Raw genomic sequence first — 26,284 nt, 5'->3', positions numbered from 1 at the left:
AAGGGGCCGCAGTATTGGCTTCATGGTATGATTGTGTGAGTTTGATTATGTCAGGCTTGTAATCTGTGGGACAGTTCTCATAATTTTACCACAAGTCTGCAAATGTTTGTGACCCTTTGTTGTTTTCAGTGCCTGGGTCGAGGTTGGGCAGCCCATCTGGCTTTTTCCTTATCTGCTGTTCTTGTAGCAGTTTGGTACAACTGCCTGATTTCATAGACTATTTCTGAGGGTAGTTTGAGCTATGGTTCTTGAGTCACGAGGAACTAGACTGGGTAAAGAGGCAGATTTCCTTCCCTGAAGGACATTAGTGAACCAGATTCATGATGTGGAGATGCCGGTGTTGGACTGGGGTGAGCACAGAAAGAAGTCTTACAACACCAGATTAAAGTCCAACAGGTTTGTTTTGAATCACTAGCTTTCGGAGCACTGCTTCTTCCTCAGGTGAATGAAGAGGTGGGTTCCAGAAACATATCTATAGACAAAGTCAATGATGCAAGACGATACTTTGAATGCAAGTCTTTGCAGGTAATTAAGTCTTTACAGGTCCAGACACAGCAACTGGAGAAAGGGATAATCACAGGTTAAAGAGGTGCGGATTGTCTCAAGCCAGGACAGTTGGTAGGATTTTGCAAGCCCAGGCCAGACGGGGAGTGAATGTAATGCGACATGAATTCAAGGTCCCGGTTGAGGCCATACTCATAAGTGCGGATCTTGGCTATAAGTTTCTGCTCGGCGATTCTGCATTGTCGCGTGTCCTGAAGGCCGCCTTCGAGAACGCTTACCCGAAGATCAGAGGCTGAATGCACTTGACTGATGAAGTGTTCCCCGTCTGGAAGGGAACGTTCCTGCCTGGGGATTCAGGGTATTCATGCAATAGGTTTAATCTATGTTGCCATGTTAGCTAGGAGTTACTTTTTCCTTTTTTTTTAATGCTGTTTTAACTATTTAGCCAACAATTAAACTCAAACCAATTTTTAAAAAAACTAACCACGACTTAAACGGTAATTAATTAACTCAATACTTACACAAACCACTAAAAATACTAAATTATTTCCCACCCTGGGGTCACTGTCCGTGTGGAGTTTGCACATTCTCCCCATGTCCGCGTGGATTTCACCTCCACAACCCAAAGATGGGCAATTTAGCGTGGCCAATCCAGCTACCCAGCACATCGTTTTGGTTGTGGGGGACGAAACCCACGCAAATACGGGGAGAATGTGCAAACTCCACACAGACAGTGACCCAGAGCCGGGATAGAACCTTGGTGCCTTGAAGCAACAGGGCTAACCCACTGCCCTACCGTGCTGCCCAACGGTTTCCCTATCATTTGACATGTGTGACATGATCGACTAAATTTAACTCCATCTTTATGTAGTCCAGGCCACTAAAAATGTTTTTGTAATTTAGCTTGAGTTTTCCTTATTCCCAAATGACCTCCCACTGGTACCTCATGTGCTACTCGCAACTGCTCCTTTCTATCCCCTCCCGGCAATACCAATTGATGAACTTTCACCCACTTTACATCCGCCTGCAGATGTAAACGTCTCCATTTTCTCATTAAGACCTCATTTTTAAGGTAATAACATTCTGGTATACACTCAGATTCCACTTCTGTGTATGCTTCCTTATACATACATTTTATTTCGACATCTGTCTGTTGCAACTTCACCAACTTTCTTGAGCAAAAAATATCCGCCTCATCCTCCACCCGTTCTTGTTCTTTTCCCACCATCTGATCAAAAATCGTTTCTGGTAAATCAATTTCAACTTTATCTTCACTCTTTGATTTCTCTTGTTATAACCTGTGACTGTTACCTTGTTATTACACAATCAGGAAAAATGCCAGGATATTTGTCCTTCAACAATTCAGTTGTTTGATTTTCCACTGGCTTATCAACCACAGTAGGCATCACTCCCACTGCGATCCAGTTATATCATTACCCAAAATAAACTATGTTCCTGGACAAGATAGTTTCTCTATTACTCCTACTGCCACTTCACCATTCTTCATTGGACTCTCCAACCTCACCTTATATAATGGAACACTACTCTTCTCATACTGAATTCCACATATTACCACCTTGTCTGGCAATATTCCTTCCAAACTATATAACTCCTCATCTCTTACCTTCAAAGATTGACTAGCTCCTGTATCTCTTAAAATATTGACTTTACCTACTCCTCCTAGAACACATGAGTAAACTTTACCCACACAAGTAAATTCTTGAAAGAGATCGGGCACCTTCTTATCAGGCTGTACGTGTCGTCTTGTGTCTTATGGGACCTGCTAGAGTTGGGGTCGGTCCATCCGGAGCCCCCAGTCAGTGTCAGAGCCGGTGCCTCCCAGACAGCCAAGCACTGACGGGAAGAACATTCAGGACACCCTGGAGCTCGGGTCAGAGGAGTACACTGACTTTCCGTCACAGCTGTCTCCAAACCATGCACTATCTCAGAGACTACCACCTCGGTTGGGTAGTGAAGAGGTTCCTGGGACACTATCCGGTGTACACCACACATCGCATCCAGGTTCGCACCCCCGTACCATGGAGTAGCCTGTGGGCCGTTGGGCTCCCCGAGGGAGGAGGAGGTGATGGGGCCTGTGCCGGTGACACCCATAGGGGTGGTGTGGGCACAGCGCAGCACCTTGGACACCCCCCTCCTGCTTCTGGTGGACAGCGGGCAGAGCAGGGTGGTACCATGCCACCCGGGAGGCCCAAGTAGCGGCCGGGTCCATCCCGCCAGGTCGTCCCACGAGACATGCGCCAACGGGAACCCTTGTCACAGGGCAGGATTCACAGCAGGCCGCCTCCACTCCTGCTGTGCCGTCTGGGGAACCACCTAGACATAGTGCTCGTCCAGATAGTAAGGCCAGAAAGTTAGTCACCAGTTAACTTGGCACGGGGCTAATTATAGGGGCTAGGGCACAGACTGTATATATTTCTCCACAATAAGCATCTGTTAACATGGTTGAAACCTGCCTTGGTGCTCTGTCTGATGGGTGTGGGAGTGGGCTGGTCTGTGCTGGCCTGGAGGAGTACGGGGTGGAGGACCAGTGCAGGCCCCGTATGTGGACCGCCCCCAGCATGCCCACCCCAAAGATCCAACGGGACCGTGTGATGGACTGCCAGCTCGCATGCAGAGATCACCCAGGTGGAAGCTGCTACTGTGGGCATGTGTCAGATATTGTGATATGATGTGGAGCATCGGAGCTCATTGCAGAGTGGGATGTCATCATCCTCCATCCATGGACCAGAACCGCTGTCACTGCCAACCCTGTGCCCCCAGTTCATCGTGCCGCAGGTAATAATAATAATAATATAATAATTGCTTATTGTCACAAGTAGGCTTCAATGAAGTTACTGTGAAAAGCCCCTGTGAAAAGCCTGTGTCATGGAGGGGTGTGCATGCGGGCGGTTTGGTGGTGTGGGAGGTGACGGGGTGTGGAGCCTGCATCTTCCTCGTCGAATGAGGTCTGCCCTTCCTCTTCATCCTCCTCCAGCACATTGCTCCTCTGCTGTGCGATGTTGGGGAGGACGCAGCAGGCCGCCACGATGCGGCAGATCCTCCCAGCCTCATATTGGAAGACCCCTCCATAAGAGTCCAGGCACCTTCAGGGTGCCAAAGCACCTCTCGACCACACCCCGGTCACTGTAATGGCGTGATTGTTTCGGTTTCTCTGTGTCTGTCAGTGGCATCATTAGCCACGACCGAAGCGGGGTTGCCCCTCAATCATGTCGGGGATCACCGAGTGTGCCAAGGTGAATGAGACGTGTACGCCGCCCAGGTATCGTGCACGGACATGTATGATGCGCAGCTGTTGGTCGCAGACCAGCTGGACGTTCATGGCGTGGTACCCCTTTCTGCCAGTGTAGAGCGGCCTGTTAGCCGCAAATGGCTGTAGGGCGACATGCATCTCATCGATCACCCCCTGGACTCGGGGCATCCCAGCGATGGCAGCGAACCCCGCTGCCCAGGCATCCTGGTGGGCCCGGTCCACATGAAACACGATGTACTGGTCCGCCTGGCATGTATGGCATTTGTGACGGCACGGATGCCCCTGTGCACCGAGTCTGTGAAATCCCAGACAGGCCCCCACCCAGCGACTGGAACGACCCCGTTGCATAAACAGTGAGGGCGACCGTCACCTTGACGGTCATCGGGAGTGGGTGTCCTCCCCAAAACCCCTGCAATGCCAGGTGTGCCATCATCTGGTAGATGTGTCTCACAGTACCTTTGCTCATCCGCAGTCTCTGTCAACATGCCCGGTCCGGCAGGTCCTTTAACGACATGTGGTTGCGGTACATGCGGGGCCTCATGCGGTGCCTCCATGGCCTGTTGGGCGGCTGGCCCTCCAGCCTCTGCGGCTGCCACCTGCCTCTCTGCAGCCCAGTCCTCTGCTATAGCTTCCACCTCTTCTCTGAGCCACCCCACTCACACGGCCGCAGGACATCTTGCAGGGCATCTTCGGTGCCATCGCTGGGATGCCCCGAGTCCAGGGGGCGATCGATGGGATGCATGTCGCCCTGCAGACATTTGCGGCCAGCATTGCGGGTTCATGTCCGAATGCCATTCTCTGCAGGGGGTGAAAGACCAACAAGTTAGCATGGCGCACATCCCCGTGCCTATCCAGATACCATGGGCTACATGGTGGCCCCAGATGGCACTGCGAGCTACACCCACGCATCCCTGCCCTGTCGGTATCCGGTCCTGTCGGTCCCCCGGTCTTGGCGCCCATCCCTGCTGCCAGGGGCACATTTGGCTGGCACTGCCCTCATTGTGGTCTGCTTTGGGTGTGACCCTGGGTGGTCCCCCAGTGGGTGGCTGCCGGTTGGGCGGGGTGCCCGGGGCCGAGGGGGGTGGGGCGCACCCATATGTCCAGTGTCCCTGTGTAGAACCAGGGTCCGGGTTGGGTGGTCAGCAAGGTGGCCTCTGTAATGGTGGTTGGTGGCTGGGCACTGCCCCAGTCCCATGAGGGGGCACTCCCCGGCCCTGGCTGGGCACCCTCCCACGCTACAGCCAGCACGGCTGGTATCCTGGCCAGCAGCCCGCAGTCACCGCACGCCATTCCTTACTTCCTCTCTCTTACCCAAGACGCCAGGTTCATGATTTTTATAACTATAAGTGAACGATGCCGTTGGAAATCAGCCCATTGGAGGCGGTGAATCGCGGAGGTCCCGGAGCATCGGGTGGCAGGCCCGCTAATAATATATCTACTGTACTTTTAGCCCGTGCGGCGAGTGATGCACTCACGCCATATTCGGGAGGCCGGAGCATCCCAATTAGGCGGCAAACCGGTGTCTACCGCAATTTTAGTGTCGGCAAATGGACAATCCCGCCCTGGTGTTTGTAATTCATTGGTGCAGTCGAGAGTTAAAGATCTCAGGAAAACATAAATTATTGGTTGGGGCTGGGACTGACCGGGCACTCGCCCAGGGTGTCGTAACACTGGAAAAGATTGAAAATGGGAATGCAGGACTATTTAGATGGAGTTTATTGCTACAAACATTTGACTTGTTAGCTGTGAGAGCACTTCACACTCATGAATTCTCAAGTGCCTCTCTGATGTGCTTCTGCCCCTCTACCACCAGATTGAGTCATCGTCTCCCTGACATATTGCTGGACTTTAAATCGGAATACCACAGGCCCTTTGTTTGACCGTTTTCACCCCCACAATCCAAAGATGAGCAGGGAACGCTAAATTGCCCCTCAATTGGAAAAAATTAATTGGGGCACTCTTAATTTATTTTTAAGAAATAATAGTGAAAATGTTGCATCATCAATACCAAACCTAATGGGTGCAATCTAAGGGGAAAGTTTTTTTTCGTGGCATGGTTTGCTGAGCGTTTCCCACCGACTCTGTCGGTGAATTCCCTACCGCTATCTAATCAGACTTGGGGTGCAATTTTATGGCTGCATCACACTTAATAATAACAATAATAATAATCGCTTATTGTCACAAGTAGGCTTCAATGAAGTTACTGTGAAAAGCCCCTAGTTGCCACATTCCGGCGCCTGTTTGGGGAGGCCAGTACGGGAATTGAACCCGCGCTGCTGGCCTTGTTCTGCATTACGAGCCAGCTGTTTAGCCCACTGCGAAACCAGCCCCTAACTTGAGCAGGAGCGCAATGTGGTCGTTAGATTGTAGGAGAGGCCAAATGGAGAATAGCACCGGGTGTTGATTGGAAGTTTTTAATGCTGAACATGTGTCCCCAAAAGCCTCTAGCCCCTGATGGCAACACCCCCTTCCCCATCCCCTCACCCCCATCCTCCCCACTTCCCCTCCCCCACTCACCACATCTTATCCCCTTCCCAGCCTCACCCCCTACCCTCCTTCTGCCCAGTGCCCCCTCAGTCATCCTCGACCAGTTTAACCTTCCGTGCTCTACTGCAGCGTCTAGTTACGTCCCAGGATCATATCAGAGGTGGAGGCAGTCTGGGGGCAGTAGGGCGGAGGGCCCCGGCCTACTTGCCGGCGGCACATGCCTCACCTGTTCTGGGTGCTGACTCCAAGACATGCCATTTTCAGGGGATGGCTCTCAGGGGCAGTGGTGGCCGTCATCGCCACTCCATAGGGTGGCTCCAGGTTGGCACCCAATGCTTCATTTTACCGGTCGGTGCCCACAGGGCCTTGGGGGGAGTCACCTCTCGATGGAGGGGCAGCTGGATTGAGCTCTGGCTGCCGCTCCATCATCTGGCTCTGCAAACCCTGGAGGCTCCCTAATGTCTGCAGCATTGTGCTGATGCTTTCGGCGATGCTCCTCAGTGACATGCTGTGGCATGCCCTGGCAATGCCCTTTTATGACTGGGACATGCTCTGAAGTGCCCTGGCAATGCCCACCTGTGACTGGAACATGTTCTGCAGCACATTATACCTGGGACTGGGACATGTTTCCCAGCAAGTTGATCATTCTGCCCAGGTGATCAGTCATGGCTGTCACTGACTCAGCCACGCCTTGGACACTGCCATCATGCTGCTGACATTGTGCATCAGGCTCTCCACTGCGGGAGCCATCCTAGCAGTGTTGGACTCGGTGCCACGAATCGCCGGCGCCATCTCCTCTGCCCATAGCCTCTGGGACACCCTCCGCTCTGTATGTTGCGGCAGTACCCTGTTAACTGCATCAGTTTGGGGTAAACCTGGTCCAGAGGCTTAACATCTGACTGGGACCCAGCTGGGTCCTGGGATCCAGCACACCTCTGACTACTGTCTCCACCTAATGTGCATCAGCAACTGTGAGGGGATCTGCGCCATGTGCCCCAGAAGCCTGACCACTACTGTCATCCACCAAGAGGTGAGTCTCTACATTGGCTGAGAATGGGGATGACAGCTCTGCTACAAAAACAGTGGTCTTCTTGGAGCACCCCTTTGAGGTGTTCTCATGGGAGATGGGGGGGGGGGGGAGAACCACCCCAGATGGGCCGGCATCATTGGATGGAGATCCTGTGGGAAAATGGACATGTGGTCAGTGGGAGGGATGGGTCAGTCTGTATAACATTAACAACTCATGTGTGACAGGTCATCTGGGTGGGGGAAGGTGGTCCTCACCTCTGCACCATCCGCCAACCTCCTGCCAACTTTGCAGTGCCACCCAGGCATCTTCATAGAGCCAGAATGAGGGGGCCACCCTGCCTTGTTCCTGACCAACCAAGGGCCTCTAATGGCTCAGGAGACCCCCCCCCCCCCAGGATGCATTTTTCCTAGTCCTCGTTTGTGTGGATCAGTACTGAATGGCGCCCAGCTGGCGCCTCCCTGAGAAGCCCCTTGGATGCTGGGAGCCCGGAAGATCCCGGGTGGGCACGCCTAAGTGGGTTTAAAAATGACATGTCCCGTACATTGTGGGCGTGATCCTGATCATGATGCCTCACTGGCTGCCGGGGTTCCTTGTGAAAGGATTCTCCCGGTAGCTACTGGCTGTGTCACGCTCCCGTTCAGGTGGGATGCGGCTGGTAGATGTGTCCAATGTCTCTTTCTTGATGGTCGAATATTTCTTTCTTTTGATGAATATTTAGTTTTTTGGAAAAATAACCAACCGTACTTTCTATCCTGCCGTCGTCTTGTACCAGTACTGCACCAACACCTACATCACTCCGTCGACTGCCATCTTAAATTGCTTGGCATAATTAGGTGTCGCCAAAACTGATGTGTTGATTAACAAACAGTTTTCAGATTGTCAAACACTTCCTGACATTCTGACGTCCAACAAAATTTCCTGGGTGGGATTCTCCGTCGACTGAAGCCAGAATTGGGAAACACGATCGGGCGGAGAATCGGTTCTGCTGCCCGATCTGCTAATCGTGTGAGCGCTGGTTTCACGCCAAATCGCAATTCTGCGTCTCCCCGATAGCAGCATCAATGCATTCCAAAATACATGTACAGTAAATGTCGTTGGCATATCATTAGCAGGCCTGACCCGATATTCTCAGGGGCCCCCATTTTTCTCCGCTTCCAATGGACCGAATTCCCAACAGCGAGGTTCACACCTGCTTTTAAAAATCGTGAATCGCCGCCATGCTTGATGACCGCTGCAACAGGGGAATGTACCGCAGCAGAGCGTGCAGCAGCAGAACAGGAGGCAGCCAGTGAGTATGCAGAGCCAGCTAGCCAACAGGCCGAGGAGGGGGTGGTGCATGAGGCCTCGTGTGTACCGGTAGCGCCTGTAATTTGAGGACCTGCCGGACCAGGCATGCCATCAAAGACTCCGGCTGAGCAGGGCTCAGTGCAACATATCTGCCAGAGCATGGCACAACTGGCACTGCGGGGGAATAGAGATGGACACCCGCTCCCAGTGGCCGTCAAGGTGGTGGTCGCCCTGAACGTTTACATCATGGGGTCCTTCCTTGCGCCGAGTGGGGACCTGTCTAGGTTCACAGGCATAATATGGCTTTTATCCATGTCAGTATCCTCATCGCCACCTAGCCCCATAGTGGGGGCACAGGTTGTGGCACTGGCTGGGGGCGGGGGACACCAGATGGACCAGCCCCATCGTGAGCAGAACCTACAAGACACGAGACAAGATGCATGATCAGACCATGGGCCGGAGGGGAGTGGGAGTGGTGGGGGGGAGGGGGGTTTGGAATGAGGGTGGGGTGATGATGATGTGAGGGTGGGGGCATGGGTGGGGGTGAGAGTTGTGTGGGGTTAGGGTGGTGGGGTGAGGACGGTGGGGGTGGTGTTGAGGGGGTTGACACCGGCGTGACGGGAAACTGCAACTAAGCGGAGTCTCGCTTCTTCGCCCACTGCCGACCTCCAGCCCGGTGTCTTCCCGTTCTTCTGGCCTGACGACCATGTCCACTGCCCGCTGCTCTGCCAAGGTAAGGGTCCGACGGTCCCCCTCCAGTTTTCTCCCTTTCCCGGTGTTTATAGGCAGCCTTCTCCTCGGAGGGTGGGTGGGGGGGAGGTGGTGGAAACAGAAAGTGACAGTGTTAGACAATCCAAAGCATGGGGGTGGGTAACTAGTGGCACCCAGCCATTACGGCCAGTATGGGTGCCGGCATGTGGTGCAGAATGGGGGTTTGGCTGCCCAGCTGGTGGGGAGTTGGGGGTGGAGTAGTCAAGGATATGTCTGGGGGGGTTTATTCCCAGGGTCACAGTGTTACCTATTGACCCTGGTCGCCCTGAGAATGTTATGTTGTTTTTTTTCCTGCACTGAAGGTCGTACCAAATGGTGTTACTGATGGCGCTGACCGCCTCTGCCACCTGCAGAATGGGGGCTGGCAGCCTCCTTCCTGGGATGGGGTAAAGAATGGTCCGTCCCTCCTCCACCGCATCTAGCTCCACTTCGGTGAAGTGTGGTGCCATGTCTTGCTGATGTTTTGTTGGTTGGGATGCTGTGTATGAGGAGTGAACTGTGTATATGCGGCTGCAGCTTGTCAGCCTCCTGAGTGTCAATCGCGAATCCCGCACCATTTCTCATTGGAACCGATTGTGTTCCATGTGGCGCCGGTGCTAGCCCCGTAACAGTCGCTGTATCGGTCCAGGTGCGGCGCAAGTTTTGCTGTCATGGAAGTCCATAAATCCTGCTCCAGCGTCAACACTAAAGGGCTGGATTCTCCGATTTTGAGGCTATGTCCGGAACATGTGTCTTGTCTTATGATTAAAAAGTCATCACTGCACCGTTGCTCTGCCCGATGGGGGGTTAGCAGCCGAGCCAGCCCGGATTCACCTGCAGATACGGATGGAGAATTGCAGGTTTGGCCGCGCATGCGCACGGCGGCGGCCATGCCGTACAACATGGCGCCGGCCACACACAGACCCAACCTGCCATATAGCGACTCCCTGTAACTGCCCTCGCCACTCCCGGGCCACCCTCCCCCAGCCCCATGCCGAAGCCCCCTTGCCCAGCGGAATGGCTGCTGGACACAGTTTGTAGCCACCACGCGAGGTCCCCGAAAACTGAGTGCACGCGACCAACGCCGTCGGGAAGTCAGCCCATCGGGGGAGGGCCTCAGGTGACTTTGTGTGGCACTATGTGTGGCATGGCCAGCAATTACGGCGTGTTTGAGGGTGCAGATAATCTGAAAGGTGGTGGCACCCCCGATTTTGGTGTAAAAACGCATTCTCCGGCATCGGCAATCGGTGAATCCAGCCCAGAGTTTCAGAAAGGGAGAATCCAACAACCTATGTTTTTTCAGAAGTTCAATCAGTGGAACAACCACACTGTTAAAATTTGGCATGAATTTCTGGTTGATACTTTAGTGGCTCTCTCTAGGTGAAACCTGACGGTACAAGCAACGCTGGAAAGGTTCCCCGCATCGGTGTCTGGCGGGGGCCAGAAGTAGGGCTGCGAAGCGAATGATTGTGGAGAAGCGGGTGCAACGGGCGTAGGAGCACAAAATGGTGGCCGGCTCGGATCAGGCAGTGTGGGCTCAGTGGTCGCGGGAACAGCAGGACTTCCTCAGAAGCTGCTTTGCCGAGTTAAAAACGGAGAGGCTGGTCCCGATGAAGGGCCCAATGGAGAAGATGGTTGAGACCAGAAGATGCAGGAAAAGGCGATTAAGGAGATCGAGAATAAGGTCTCTGATAAGAAGAATGAGATACTTGGTCTGGCCGTCAGGGTGCAGGCGCATGATGCCTTGCATAAAAGATGGCAGGAGAGATTGGATGACCTTGAAAACAGGTCCAGGAGACAAACCCTGCGAATCTTGGGCCTCCCGGAGGGTGAGGAGGAGTCAGACGCAAGTGCATTTGTGATCACGATGCTGGGGACTCTGATGGGGACGGGGGCATTCTCTCGGCCTCTGGAACTGGATGGGACACACACAGTCCTTGCAAGGAAGCCCAAGACTAACGAATCACCGAGGTCTATGGTGGCATGATTTCACTGCTTCTCAGACAAGGAACGTGTCTTGTGGTGGGCCAGAAAGGAGCGGAGCAGCAAATGGGAGAACAGCGTAATTCGCATATACCAGGACCTGGGAGCAGAACTGGCCAAGAGGCGCGCTGGATTCATCCCTGCTAAGTCTGCTCCTCCACAACAAAGGGGTGAAGTTCAGGCTGCTGAATTCGGTGAGCCTTTGGGTCACGTATCAAGTACTATGATACACTGGAAGAGGCGTGAACATTTATTAGACAGGAAAAGTTGGACTCAAGCTAAAGGACAGCTACACTTTCAAACGCTCTGTGGGGATGTGTAACATGATGTTGTCCTAACATAAGATTGGGAGTAATGTTAAATGCTTGAGGCGGCTGGGGAGGTGGCTGGAGGGAGCTATGTTACGTTGTTTCCCTTTTGGTTCCCTGTTTTTCTGGCCATGATCCCTGCTTCTGCGGAGCTCAGCCACAGAGGGGGGAGAGGGGCCCTAACTTCGGGCTGCTCTTAAGGCATCTGGAGCCATTTCTTTTATGGGGCCGGGTTAGCGTCCGGGCTTTGTTTCTTGTTTCACTGGGGGGTTGGGGGGAATTCTTTGGGGGCTGTAAAGGCGGCTAAAATTCCATGCGAAGAGAGGGGCCCAAATAACGAGACAACAGGATGATTGGAGACAGAGGTGGGAGCGTCCGTGGTCAGCATGGGTCAGCTGACTCAAGAGCGTAATGGGGAGAGAGTTAGTGTTACGCTGGTGCTTGACTTGAGGGATTGGGATTGCGGAGCTGCTGGGGGGGGGGGGGGGGGGATGCTGCTTTGCTGACAGAAGAGGAGCCATCTTTAGGAAACAGATGGAGAGTCGGGGGGCGGGTCCTCCAGTGGGAGGGCTCGAGTCAGGGGGGGTGCGGGCTGGTGGCTGGCTGAAAAAGGGGAGTGGCTAGTTGGCAGGGGGGGGGGGGGGGTTAACCCCCTGTCCAGGCTGATTGCGTGGAATGTGAGGGGTCTGAATGGGCCGGTCAAGAGGGCTTGCGTGTTCTCGCACCTAAAGGCAGACGTAGTCATGCTACAGGAGACTCATTTAAAACTCGAAGATCAAACAAGATTGAGAAAGGGGTGGGTGAGCCAAGTGTTCCATTCGGGGCTGGATTCAAAGACCAGAGGGGTGGCAATTGTGGTCAGTAAACGGGTGGCATTTGAGGCAGGGAGTATTGTGGCTGATAGAGGGGGCAGGTACATAATGGTGAGTGGAAAGCTGCAGTTGACCCGGGTGGTGTCAATGAACATTTACACCCTAAACTGGGATGACATGGAATTTATGAGACACATGCTGGGTAAAATCCCGGACTTAGAGTCACACAATTTGATCATGGGAGTGACTTTAACACAGTCATTGACCCTGTATTGGACCGGTCAAAGTCCAGGTCAGGAAAGCGACCAGCAGCGGCTAGGGAACTGAGGGGTTTCATGGAACAGTTGGGGGGTGTAGACCCATGGAGATTCGCTCGGCCGAGGGCGAAGGAGTTCTCTTTTTTCTCCCACGTTCACAAAGTTTATTCTCGTATCAATTTTTTTGTTGTGAGCAGTGCGTTAATCCCAAGGCTGGAGGGGACGGAGTACTTGGCCATTGCAGTCTCTGACCATGCTCCACCCTGGGGACTTGCGACTCGGTGAAGAGAGAGGGCAGCGCCCACTCTGGAGGCTAAATGTGGGACTGCTAGTGGATGGTGTGGTGATTGTGTATCAGTGTAGATGCAATACAACTGAGCAAGCACTAGAGGGAGCACGGGAGAGCTATAAATACACAGGGACAGGAAGTGAGGACACACTTCACAGAACTGGGAGCAAGACACACAGGCAGGCAGCATTTGGGCTGTAAATTAAGCTCTGAAGACAAAACAAATTCACAATAAAGCATCTTCTCCACCTTTGAGACTACGAGCTTTATTAAGACACAAGGAACAACACATGGTACCAGGAGTTGGTTCAGAAGCGTAATACAAGATTACTCAAGGAAAAGCTGCAGACACAGAAAGACCAAAATGGCATGGAAACCTCCTACTGGCCATTCGACTTGGGAAGACCTTGCTTATTTGAGGATGTGGGTTGGACGCCCACCTCAGCTGAACATGACAGGTAATGTAAGAAATGTCTGGAAAATATTTAAACAAATGTTTGATTTTTATATCATAGCTAATGATTTAGCAGCAGCCTCAGACGAAATGAAAATAGCACTGCTCATCGCAGGACATGAAGCTAGAAAAGTATGTAATGGATTTAAATACTCAAAAGCTGAAGACAGCAACAATTTACAAATAATACTTTAAAACTTTGAAGAGTACTGTATGAAATTTGAACAGCTCTGTATGCTCAGAGGCCAAACTGCACAGAGACTGAGTGATGCAAAACTCAAACAATCACTAGCAGAACATAAAGGGTTCAGTCAAGAAATCGCGAGTGAAAAGTACAGATCAAAAGGAAGAATGAATTTTTCACAGAGACAAAACGCTGAGGTCCAGTTCAGATCGAAAGGAAAAGGTAACTACTTAGACTTTTCAGGGGGAAAAAATGCTGAAATCCGCGATAAAATGGCGTTGGAGCATATTTTTTCAGTCTCGGGGAGACAAAGAACGAAAATCTGCGTCTGCGCAGGAAACAAGCCGCGTATGCGCAGTTACAATCACCCGTTTTGCGTTCTGCGCATGCGCAGTTTAAAAAAGTTATTGTTGCTGATCTCAAAACATTTTGGTCGCGGATCGTTATGCACATGCGCACTTGACACAAAACCGCACAGTAAAGGAAGGTCAATTTGCGCATGCGCGATTGATTCCTACGCATAATGTCACGGACGTCATGATGTCTGAGGATCCGGACCACGCCCACTTAAAAGGGAAATGCCCGAAAATTGAAAACAAGATATTTAAAGCTGTAAAACCAAATTTTCTTGCCTCAGAAGACAGAAAAACGCCTGAACTTAAACCAGCAGTTGAAAATAACTCTCACAAAACCCTGGGAAAAGCAGTCTGCACCACCCAAAGTGAAGAGAACAAAGAAAATCCAAAGCAAAAAAAGATGATTTGGTTTTTGAACAATACTACTCAGACATGGCTGAGTTATTCGGATATGCTGATCACAGCATCAGCGACACGGTCACAAAGCTCAACACGAATCTACTCGTGGTAGATGAATCAAACACCATGGTGCCATGGCAGATTGTCGATACATTGGATGACAGCAATACCCAAGACGAAGACAATGCCACACAGAGAGCACAGAAAGACTCCACAGAGAGAGCGATGACAGGCTCCACAGTGAGAGTGATGAAAGACTCCAAAAGGGAAGCAAGCAAACACTCCCTGGCGAACACCATGCATGAACAAGACCATGAAGGTCAACCCGCCGTATCTGAGCAACCGCAAGCAGACTATGAAAGTCTACCAAGCTCACATAATCAAGAAGAAGACGATGTAAATCTACGCACTGCATGTGAAAACAGTGACAAGGTGATCACACTCGACATACAGGAGGTACAGGATCACAGTGAGACTGACAGTTCTCAGCTTGTCTGTACAGAAGCACAGAGTAGGGCCACCCAAGAGTCCCGAGAGACCACGCCAATAGAAACCATGCAGATTTTGACTCCAGAAGAGGAGCACCAAGAGTCCAGAGAGACCGCGTCACATGAAATAGTGAAGAATTTGACTCCAGAAGAGGAGCACCAAGAAAGCAAAGACGAGGAATCAAATCCACCACAAATGACTGATGTCACCAGCATCAATGCAACATCAGATCATTCTCACCATTCTCAAGACGAAACGTTCAATGCAACAGATTCCACAAAGGACACTCGCACCAATAACTGTGATAATGACTCAAATTATGCACACGGGACACTCATTGAGCATAACAAGAAAAACAAAAGCCACAAGAAGCACAGCAGAAACGAGAACAACAACAGCAAGAACAAAAGCAACATGAAGCGCGATAAGAACAACAGAAATCGCAAGAAGCACTGCAGAAACGAACAACAGCACCAACAAAAACTACAAGCACAACGACAAAAACTACAAGAACAACAAAACCAACAAGAAGCATAACAAAGATAGCGACAACAACAAAGACAGAAATGACAAAAACAGCAACAAGAACGGCAACAAAAACAACAAAGACAGGAACGACAGAAACAACAGCAATGAAACAATGACTTGTACAAAATGGTACAACTCTGCACATGAAGGACAATGCCACAGCACACTGCAAAGCAATGACAAGACTACAAACATGCCATGGGATGACAACGAATCGCACAAACTCACATCTGCTCCAGAACAAGCAAGCACACCAGATTTCAAGGCAGATGACATACTAAATCGATACCACAAGCACAGAAAAAAGTCCATGTCAGTCAACATCAGTGGTTCGACCATGCAAACACCATGGGATGATGTATTGGTTACTTAAAATAACAAGAATACCGACAACATTCACAACGGAGTTGCAATATCAATATCACCACGTCAACAACAAAAAAGAAAAAACTCAGTGAACAAATTCATCAAGTTTGGACTCATAAATGTTTTTATTAAGATTGGACTCATAAATATAAATTGGCTTTGTAAAATATGCAATAGCACCATCACTTGTATAGATACACATATCATAAGTAATTAACTGTTTTGTACAATTGTCTTTAACGATGTACAGAAAATATGTAAAGAAAAAAGGGGGATGTGGTGATTGTGTATCAGTGTAGATGCAATACAACTGAGCAAGCACTAGAGGGAGCACGGGAGAGCTATAAATACACAGGGACAGGAAGTGAGGACACACTTCACAAAACCGGGAGCAAGACACACAGGCAGGCAGCATTTGAGGTAGCTGTAAGTTAAGCTCTGAAGACAGAACAAATTCACAATAAAGCATCTTCTCTACCTTTGAGACTACGAGTTTTATTAAGACACAAGGAACAACACAGATGGCGCGGTTTGCGGGCGGATAAATGGGAACATCCAAAACTTCTTTGAAACAAACGATACGGGAGACGTAACAGCGACTACGGTTTAGGAGGCTCTGAAAGCAGTTATCAGAGGGGAGTTAATTTCTATCAGATCCCACTGGGAGAAGAAAGAAAGAGCGGAGAGAGAGGCTAGTAGAGGAGATACTCAGAGTTATGCGGAGACCCTCGAGACGGGGCTACTGAAGGAGCGACGGAGACTGCAGGCGGAGTTTCATTGGCTGACCACAGGGAAAGCGGAGCACAGCTGAGGAAGGCAAGCGGGGGGGGGGGGGTCAGTCTATGAGTATGGGGAGAAAGCGAGTAGAATGTTGGTGCGCCAACTTCGTAGGAGAGAGGCGGCCAGGGAAATTGGGGGAGTTAGGGATAAGGAAGGTAACACGGTTTTGGACCCAGAGGAGGTGAACAAAGTCTTTAAGGAATTTTATTGTAAACTACGAGTCAGCACCCCGGCGGGAGGGGAAGGGATGAAGCAATTCATGGACCAATTGAAGTTTCCAAAGATGGAAGAGGATCTGGTGGAGGGACTGGGGGCCCCGATTGAGTTGGAGGAGATTGTTAAGGGCCTAGAGAGTATGCAGCCGGGCAAGGCCCCGGGGCCAGACGGCTATCCTGTAGAATTCTACAAGACATTTTCGGAACTGTTAAGTCCACTCCTGCTAAGGACCTTTAACGAGACTAGAGAGAGAGGAACCCTCCCCCAACAATGTCACAGGCCTTGATTTCACTCATTCTAAAACGGGAGAAAGATCCGGTACAATGTGGGTCCTACAGGCCGATATCGCTTTTGAACATAGATGCCAAATTGCTGGCCAAGATTTTGGCCACTAGAATAGAGGACTGTGTCCCGGGGTAATAGGGGAGGATCAGGCTTCGTTAAGGGCAGGCAACTGAACACCAATGTACGGAGGCTCCTAAACATTATTATGATGCCCTCAGAAGGAGGGGAGGCAGAAGTAGTGGCTGCGATGGATGCAGAGAAAGCCTTTGACCGGGTGGAATGGGAGTACCTGTGGGAAACGCTAAGAAGGTTTGGATTCAGTGAGGGGATCATAGGGTGGGTCAAACTACTTTATCAGGCCCCTGTAGCAAGTGTATGCATGAACTGGGTGAGGTCGGAGTATTTTAGGCTTCGACGAGGCAGGGGTGCCCCCTCTCCCCGTTACTATTTGCCCTCGCAATATAGCCATTGGCCATAGCGCTGAGGGCTTCAAAGAACTGGCAGGGGTTGGTTCGGGGGAGGGGGGGATGGAGCATCGGGTCTCGCTCTACGCGGATCATCTGCTCTTGTATATTTCGGACCCACTAGAGGGGATGGGGGAGGTCATGCAGATTCTGAGGGACTTCGGTAACTTTTCGGGGAACAAATTAAACGTGGGGAAAAGCAAGATGTTTGTGTTCCAAGCTAAAGGGCAGGAGAAGAGACTGGGAGAGCTTCCGCTTAAGATGATAGAGAAGAGCTCTCGGTACCTAGGCATTCAGTGGCTCAAAACTGGGATGCCCTACACAAGCTTAATTTATCCTGGCTGGTAGAGCAGATGGCGGGGGACTTTAAAAGGTGGGATATGCTCCAGCTTTCTCTAGCGGGGAGGGTGCAGTCCGTTGAGATGACATTCCTTCCCAGATTTTTGATTGTCTTCCAATGCCTTCACATCTTCATCCCTAAGACCTTTAAGCGGGTGAACAAGATCATTTTGGCATTTGTATGGGCAAATAGAGCGCAGTCGGTTTGGGGGGGGGGGGGTTGGCGCTGCCGAATTTTTGCAGCTACTACTGGGTGGCTAATATAACCATGATTATAAAATGCGTATTGTGGGAGGAGTCGACATTGGAGTGGTTAGAGGTGGCGTCATGCAAAGGCACCAACTTTGGGGCACTCGTAACGGCACCTGTGCCGTTCTTGCCGGCGTGCTGCTCCTCATGTCCGGTGGTGGCGGCTGTCATGTGAGAGTACCTTTAAGAAATGGATGTTTAAGTAATGTACCTTTAAGAAATTGAGCAGCACATATTACTGAAGTGATGTCAGAGGGTGGGGGTAGCTGAGTTGAGCTCACTTCTGCTTTTAGTTTCAGTTTGAGAGAGCAGCTGAAAAGTGCCTGGCTGGTTTGCTGTGAGCTGTTTGAAAGGAAAAGTCAGTTTTGAAGAAAAGAGCTTGGGTGTGTCTGTGTTTGCAGTGAGCTGGATCTGCTGTGATATCTGCCAGGAAAGAGTATCTCTGAATCATTTGGGTGATTTAAACTCATAATAGTAATGTCTTTAACCTGATGTGTTTCTGTTTAAAGGTGTTAAGTCTTTTGGAGGTTTGAAGGAACATTTTGAGGGATTATTTAGTGTTGTATTAGTTTCGGGGTTATCTTTGAAGTAAGGGGTGTTAAGGGATCTAATGTTTATTTAAAAAGGTGAAGTTGAATTCATGGAATAAACATTGTTTTGTGTTTAAAAACCCACGTGTCCATAATTGTAATACCACACCTGGAGACCAAGCCGTGTGCTTCAAAAGCAACAATACATTAAAGGGAGAGGTTGGTTGAACTCCATGATACATTTTGGGGCTCTGAAAATGCCGCTCCCATAACACGGCGGCACTAAGGATCTGGGGTCAGTGGAGAGGCACAGGAAGGTGGAAGGAGCCTCAGTTTGGACCCCGATACGCAACAATCACAGATTTTTTCTGGGCAAGATAGACGGAGGGTTTCAGAGCTGGCATAGGGCAGGTATTAAAAAGATGGAGGACCTGTTCATAGACGGGACGTTTCCCAGCTTGAAGGCGCTGGAGGATAAATTTAATCTGCCCCCTGGAAATGCCTTCAGGTACGCGGTATTTCCGTTGCTACCCCCATGTTGGATACGGGATAGGGTGGTCTCTGGCACCTGGGTAGGGGAGGGGAAGGTGTTGGACATCTACCAAGAACTGCAGGAGGCGGAGGAAGCGCCAGTGGTGGAACTAAAGGGCAAGTGGGAAGAGGAGCTAGGCGGGGAGCTGGATGCAGGCCTGTGTGCTGATGCCCTAAGCAGGGTTAATTCCTCATCATGTGCCAGGCTTAGCTTAATTCAGTTTAAGATGGTCCATCGGGCACACATGATGGCAGGGAGAATGAGCAAGTTCTTTGGGGTTGAGGATAGATGTGCGGGAAGCCCAGCGAACCATGTCCATATGTTCTGGGCATGTCCGACTCTCAAAGGATTCTGGCAGGGATTCGCTAAGGCAATGTCCAAGATCCTAAACACGCGGGTAGTGCCGAGTCCAGAGATACGATCTTTGGTGTGTCAGACAATCCGGGAGTTCAGGAAGTGAAAGAGGCCCATGTATTGACCTTTGCCTCCTTGGTAGCCCGGAGACGGATCGTTCTAATGTGGAGGGACTCAAAACCCCTGAGTGTGGAGACCTGGGCTGGTGACATGACTGGGTTTCTCAGTCTGGAGAAAATAAAGTTTGCCTTGAGAGGGTCCATGATGGGGTTCTTTCGGAGGTGACAGCTGTTCTTCGACTCTAGGAGAGCGTTAAAATGTCAGCAGCAGCAGTAATCCTGCGGGGGGGGGGGGGGGGGGAATGTTTAGTTACTGCATACTCTTTTTTTATATAATGTTAACGTTCACCTTGTTTTGTTAAATGTTGTTTATGGATATGTAAATTTTTGTTTCGATATAAACCTGAATAAAAATAATTGGAAAAAAAGTACCAAATGCTCCTTCCAGGTTTACCCGAACACCATGATCTTTAGTCAAGAAATTACCTTGTTGGTAGTCTTTAGAATGTTGCCGACAGATTCTTCATTCCAAACAGCATAATTTTAAACTGATAACAGACCCTTCAACATTACAAAAGCCGAAACTTCCTTCACCTTTTCTGATTAAGATACTTGCCAGTATACTTCAAGTAAGTCAAGTTTGGTAATAACATTTGCTGGTCCCACCTTTCCAACACAGTTCCAAATGAGGAATGGGAAATGAATCTGACTTCATAACTGAGTTGACTTTTCTATAGTCCACACACAATTATTGCGCTACATTTGCTTTTGGTACAATCACAATAGGTGAGCTCCACTTGCTGCAACTCACTTCAATTATATCATTCTTAAACATGCTTTCAATCTCCTTTTGTACCTGTGCCTCTCCTTCCCTACCAAAATACCTTGGATGGGATTCTCCATTGACTGAAGCCGAAATCCCGAAACGCGATTTGGGTAAGAATAGTTTTGATACTAAAATCGCGGCGAGCACCAATTTGGTACCAAATCGCTATTCTCCGTCACCTCGACAGCAGCATAAATGCAGTCCTTAACGCACGTACAGTAACACCGTTTGCGTGTCAGTACCTGGCACAACCAGGTATTCTCCGGGGCCTTCGCGATGTTCCGATGCCGATGGGCTGAGTTCCCGATGGCGCAGTTCACTTGTGCTTTAAAATATCGTGAAACCGGCGACGTGGCTGCTGAGAGAAAGAGAGGGGGTACAGAAAGTGTCCAACATCACTATAGTTTGCTGACATTCGTGCCACTGGCAGAAGGCTTCTGCCAGGGCTGGGGGCAGTATTGGGAGGTAGCCAGGAGGTGGGCTGTGGGGTAGGGGTGGACAGGCACAGAATACCATGGCTGCAGCCGGCAAGACAGCCATGCAGCTGCACACGCCACTAACAGTCCAATGTAAACTTAAGGCCTCGGGTTGTATAGATGTCCCCCCCCCCAAGCCACCCTCGTAGGTGCCTACTGGCTCTAGCTGTGTGGCTGCGCTCCAGCACAACCAGTGCCATCTTTTTGGCTGGGATCAGTGTGTGTGGGGATTGTAATGTGTATTTGCGGCTGCAGCTTGTCAGCCTCCTGAGTGTCAATCACGGAGCCAGCGAATCCCGCACCGTTTTTCATTGGAATCGACTGTATTCCACGTGGCGCCAATGTTAGCCACTCCAAAGTTGCTGAATCGATCCAGGTTCGGCATCAGTTTTGCTGTCGTGAAAGTTCACGAATCCTGCATTGGCGTCAACACTTAGGTTTCAGAGAAAGAGAACCCCGTCCCTTTTTTAAAAAATATTTTAATTCAGTTTTTAACATTTTATACGTAAAACAAAACAATGCAAAGAAACAAGAACAACAGAATACCACTCAACCAACCAACACCCCAATAACCCAAAGATTGCCCTCCCCCCCCCCCCCCCCCCCCCCTCCCATCCCTACCTCCCCCCTCAAGGTAAACTTAACCATCTCCAAATGCAGGGGCCATCCCAGGAAAGGCCTCCCGTGGGCTTAACGGCAGCCTTTACGCCTCATGGGATATATCCCAGTCAGGATCTTGCCCAAAATGGTTTTGTCTGATCGGCCCGCGTCTAAGTAGGGTTTAAACCTACGTAGGCGAGCTCACCCAAGATCTACTGGATTCCCGGGATCTAGCAGGGCTTAATCCAGATGCTATTCAGTACTGGTACACACAAATGTAGACCAGGGGGTACGGCACCCGGGGGGGTCTCCCGGGCCATTGGAGATCCTGGGTGGCCAAGGATAGTGCAGGATAGCTCACTGTCTTCACCTGGAATGTGGGCATTTCAGCAGTGCCAAGATGGCACGTTAGCACTGAGTATCACTGAGGGCACCAGGGTAGGGGGAGGGGTGGTGTTGGGGGCCGGGGGTGTATCGGGTGGCACTATCGGGAATGGGGTATTGTGCAGCACATTAAACAATTTTTTGCACAAACATTATGATACCTGTCACTTTCTTCCACAATGTGGGCTGACCCCCGGACCCTTTGCCTGTCTCTCCAGGCAACCCTCCCCCTTCTGTGGCACGTTAGCACTGTGGCTCTGCAAAGCTGGAAGGCTCGCTCCCATTGTGCCAGAGTGGTACTGCCAGGGTGGCACTGCGGAAGGTCGGGGCCGGAGGGGAATGCCCATGAAAGGAGGATGGAGGGGGGGGCGGCTGAGGGTGGGGGGATGCATGGCATGTAGATAGCGGCCTCTGGGAGGTTGGGGGTGGTCATGGGTGGGGGTCCGAGAGGGGGGCCTGAAGTGGGTGGCCCCCAAGGACCCCACAGTGGGGTGTCCTTATTTGGCAGGGTGTGAGGTAGTGCCCATGTTTGTGGGGGGTGGCTGACATTGCCCATGGGTGGGGTGTGAGGAACCCAGAAGCTCACTTAATCTGATCTGACCTCCAGTGTTCAGCTCCCCAGTGCTGAAAAGAATTCGAAATGCACAATCTCTTTATACTTGCGCTCAAGCGTAACGAGGCCGGTGAATAGTGGGAAAGGCCAAAAACGAGAGCAACTGGGCTACTCCCGTAGGCAAATTCTGAATCTTGCCGTAGTGTGGCGAGAAACTAATTCTCACCACTTCAGCCCCATTTCCATACAATTAACGAGAGGCACCCATCATCCAATGGCATCCTGTCAGTCACCGGCGTCCCCAGCAAGTGCTCACGCTGGCACGATTAGTGCTCCTTTTGACAAACGTGAACCTAACTAAAGGGCTTCCCTGGTGAGCCGAGGAGGGAAGTACCAATCTTTACTCATAGGAAAAGAGACTGGGGGACTGGGCTTGCAACCCCAGTGCTTGGCGAGGGGTGGAGGACCCTCCACAGGGATGGGTCGCCATGGGAGGGTGGGGGGAAGGCACTTGGGGGGCCAATCACTCACGGCACCACCATGCCATCTCCTGGATCCCAACCCCATTCCGAGACAACCCCTGTCCCTGCCCATCTGCGCCACCGATCACCCATAACCTCCACTGGCTGCTGGCTGAGGCCTTTGGCTGCGCTGCTGAAGGGTATCGCTAATAGGGAATTGGCAATTGTGGTTAAATGAGCACTTGACACTTGGTAAGTGCATTCCCATGGTTAGGCAGGCCATGTGGCATGTGGAGGTCATTGCCTAGCATTCCAGTTGCAGCTTAATACCTGGACATTGTGTGGGAGTCAACACCACACACACGGCAGCCGACATCCGAACACCCAGGGGCTGGGACACAGCTCCCTGGACATGACCATGGCCGGAGGGTGGGTGGGTGCCACAGAAGGGGGAGGGTTGCCTGGAGAGACAGGCAAAGGGTCCGGGGGTCAGCCCACATTGTGGAAGAAAGTGACAGAGGTATCATAATGTTTGTGCAAAAAATTGTTTAATGTGCTGCACAATACCCCATTCCCGATAGTGCCACCCGATACACCCCCGGCCCCCAACACCACCCCTCCCCCTACCCTGGTGCCCTCAGTGATACTCAATGTGCCTGGCCTTCCTAGCTCCACCACTATGTCTTGGTGTTTCCCCAGGATGCACATCTGAGGTGGAGGCAGTCAGCTGCTTTCCTTGTCCTGTGACGTTCAATGCCCCTGCCGGGTGTCCCCTGGGGGCTCTGAGGCCGGAGGGCCCCGCTCACCTGTCAATGGCACATACACAGCCGTGCTACCCTGTCCTGTGTGCAGCCCCGAGACGTGGCCTCATCAGGGTCGTGAAACAGGAGAGTGCTGGTGACCACCGTCACCGCCCCATGGGACAGGCCTTAGTTGGCACTCAGTGCCCCCTCCTCCCGGTCGGTGCCCATAGGGCCCTGGGATTCACCTTGGGTGGAGGAGCAACTGGTTTGAGCCCCGGCTGGCCCTACATCATCTAGCTCTGCCAGCCCTGGTGGTTCCCAATAGTCCGCACCATCGTGTCGATGCCTGCGGCAATGCTCCTCAGTGAGTGCGATGCATCCCCCAATGACTAGGCCATGCTCTGCAGTGCCTCAGCCATACCCACATGCGACTGGGACAAGCTCCGCAGCGCCTCTGCCATTCCCATCTTGAGAGCGGGACATGTCCCACAGAATATGCAGGTTAGTCCCTTTCATCCCCGTCAGCCCTGAGTAATTCTATTCCAGAGACTCAGCATCAGGCTGGGATCCAGCTGTTTACTGGGATCCAGCAGACCTCCAACTACTGTCTCACCTGGGGATTCCTGCCTCCACCTGATGTACATCAGCAGCTGTGTGGCGTTCACCAGCTGGTGCCCCAGAAGCCTCACCATGAACATTTCCCACTGAGGTGTGTGTATCTGCGCTGGTGGAGGGTGGGGATGACAGCTGTGCCGTGACTATAACAGTTGCATCCTTGGAGCTCTCCAAGGTGTTCTCCTCGGAGTCAGGAGAGGGGGCCTCCCGGGAAGGGCCAGAACTGTCTGCTGCTGGACCTGCGGGAGAATGGACATATGGTCAGTAGGAGGGATGGGTCAGTCAGTAAGGCAATCACTACTCATGTTTGACAGGTCCTCCGGCTGGTGCCTGGTGGTCCCTCACCTCTCTGGCATCCGCCAGCCTCCGCGTTGGTGCCCAACCTGTCCCTGGCCACGCCAGTCTCCTCCAGGGCCTGATTGTCGAAGGAGGTGAGGATTCTGAAGTTCAGCACCCCACTGCCAGTCTGGACCCTTTCCCATTGATTATCGAAGAGCTTTTCCTGAGGGGACAAGAGAGGACATTGTTAGTCACACATGTGGTTTACAGTTGTGCGGGCAGGTGTGAATGGAGGGTTGTGGTGGAGGGAGGGTTGAAGGGGTGGGTGTAGTGAGTGCTGAATAGGGAGGGGTTGGAGTGAGGGTTGTGGGTGTCATGTGAAAGTACCTTTAAGAAATGGGTGTTTACTAGTGATGTCAGTGGGTGGAGTTGGGCTGTCTGTCAGCTTTGTACTTACGTCTTTGAGCAAGCTGCAGGGTGTGTTTTAGTTTTGTTTTCAGTGTTGGAGCTGAAGCCAGACCAAGCAGGTGTATTGCTGTTCTCTCTGCCATCAAAAGACTATCTCTTGATCATTTGGTGAATTCAGAATTATAAATGTTCTCAGTAGTGAATGTAAACCTAATGTGCTTCTGTTAAAAGGTGTTTCTTTTGTCTGGATGTTGTTTGTGAAGTTATTAAGGATAACTTCTTATCCTTAATAGGGGGTTGTATTTGAATTGATGGTTGCGAAGATGTTCACTGGATGTTTCAAAAAGGTTAAGTTAATAGAATAAACATTGTTTTGCTTTAAAAAATACTTCCATTTTTGCTGTACCACACCTGTAGAGTGGGCCATGTGCTTCCCAGACCACAATCTAGTCAAAGTTGTGAGTCAGGTGAACTCCATGATACTCTTTGGGGTTCTCTAAATCCTGGCCCATAACAAATTGGGGGCCCGAGGGGGATAAAAGTCTGGATTGGATTGGCTTAGTGAATTTAAAAACAGTGAGAGGTGAGCATATTGTGGTTGCTTTTCAGGTGTATTTTAGTTTAAGTAGGGAGTGTGTTGTGGACAATGGCTCTTTCAGAGGCTCTGAAGTTTTTGGGAGTGGAGACGGTCACACTCAGTACCTTACGAACAATGACTAAAAGCAGACTCTTAGATTTGGCAAAAACATTTCAGTTAATATTACCTGACAAAATGTGAAAAGATGAGGTAATTATGGTGGTTGCTAAGCATTTAAAGTTGCCTGAGATACAGTCTGACTCATTGGAAATGGCAAAAATTCAATTACAAATTAAACAAATGGAGCATAAGAAAGAATGAAAGAAGCTGGAATACGAAACAGATAGAGAGGAAAAAAAGAGAAAGGGAGATACAGATCAAGGAAAAAGATAGAGAGAGTTTGAACTTCAGAAAATGGCCATGAAACATGGCAGTCAGTTAAAATTGGCAGGCATAAAGGGAAACGTACAGTTGGATGATAGTGATGAAGATAGTGAGAAAGAGCGTCATAGTTGAAAGCTTGGTGGGGATCTATTTAAATATGTCCAAGCATTGCCAAGGTTTGAGAAGAAGGAAGTGGAAGCCTTTTTCATTTCATTTGAGAAGGTAGCTAAACAAATGAAATGGCCACAGGCCATGTGGGTATTACTGATTCAAACAAAGCAAGTAGGTAGGGCTAGTGAAGTGTTTGCATCACTACCAGAGGAGATACCTGGTACATATGAGGAGGTGAAAAAATCCATCTTAGGTGCATATGAGCTAGTGCCTGAAGCCTACAGACAAAGGTTTAGAAATTTAAG

General features: G+C 50.8%; 1 protein-coding gene across 2 annotated transcripts in view; it reads left to right on the top strand.

Moving 5' to 3' along the window:
* The window catches only part of LOC119971590 (embryonic protein UVS.2-like), a 174,071-nt gene that overhangs the window by 105,183 nt on the left and 42,604 nt on the right, over positions 1–26,284 (top strand). The window lies entirely within an intron of this gene.

This window comes from Scyliorhinus canicula, chromosome 9, assembly GCF_902713615.1.
Source record: "Scyliorhinus canicula chromosome 9, sScyCan1.1, whole genome shotgun sequence".
Taxonomy (NCBI): domain Eukaryota; kingdom Metazoa; phylum Chordata; class Chondrichthyes; order Carcharhiniformes; family Scyliorhinidae; genus Scyliorhinus; species Scyliorhinus canicula.
The sequence above is the reverse complement of the archived record's forward strand: the minus strand, read 5'-3'. Positions and strand labels throughout refer to the sequence as shown.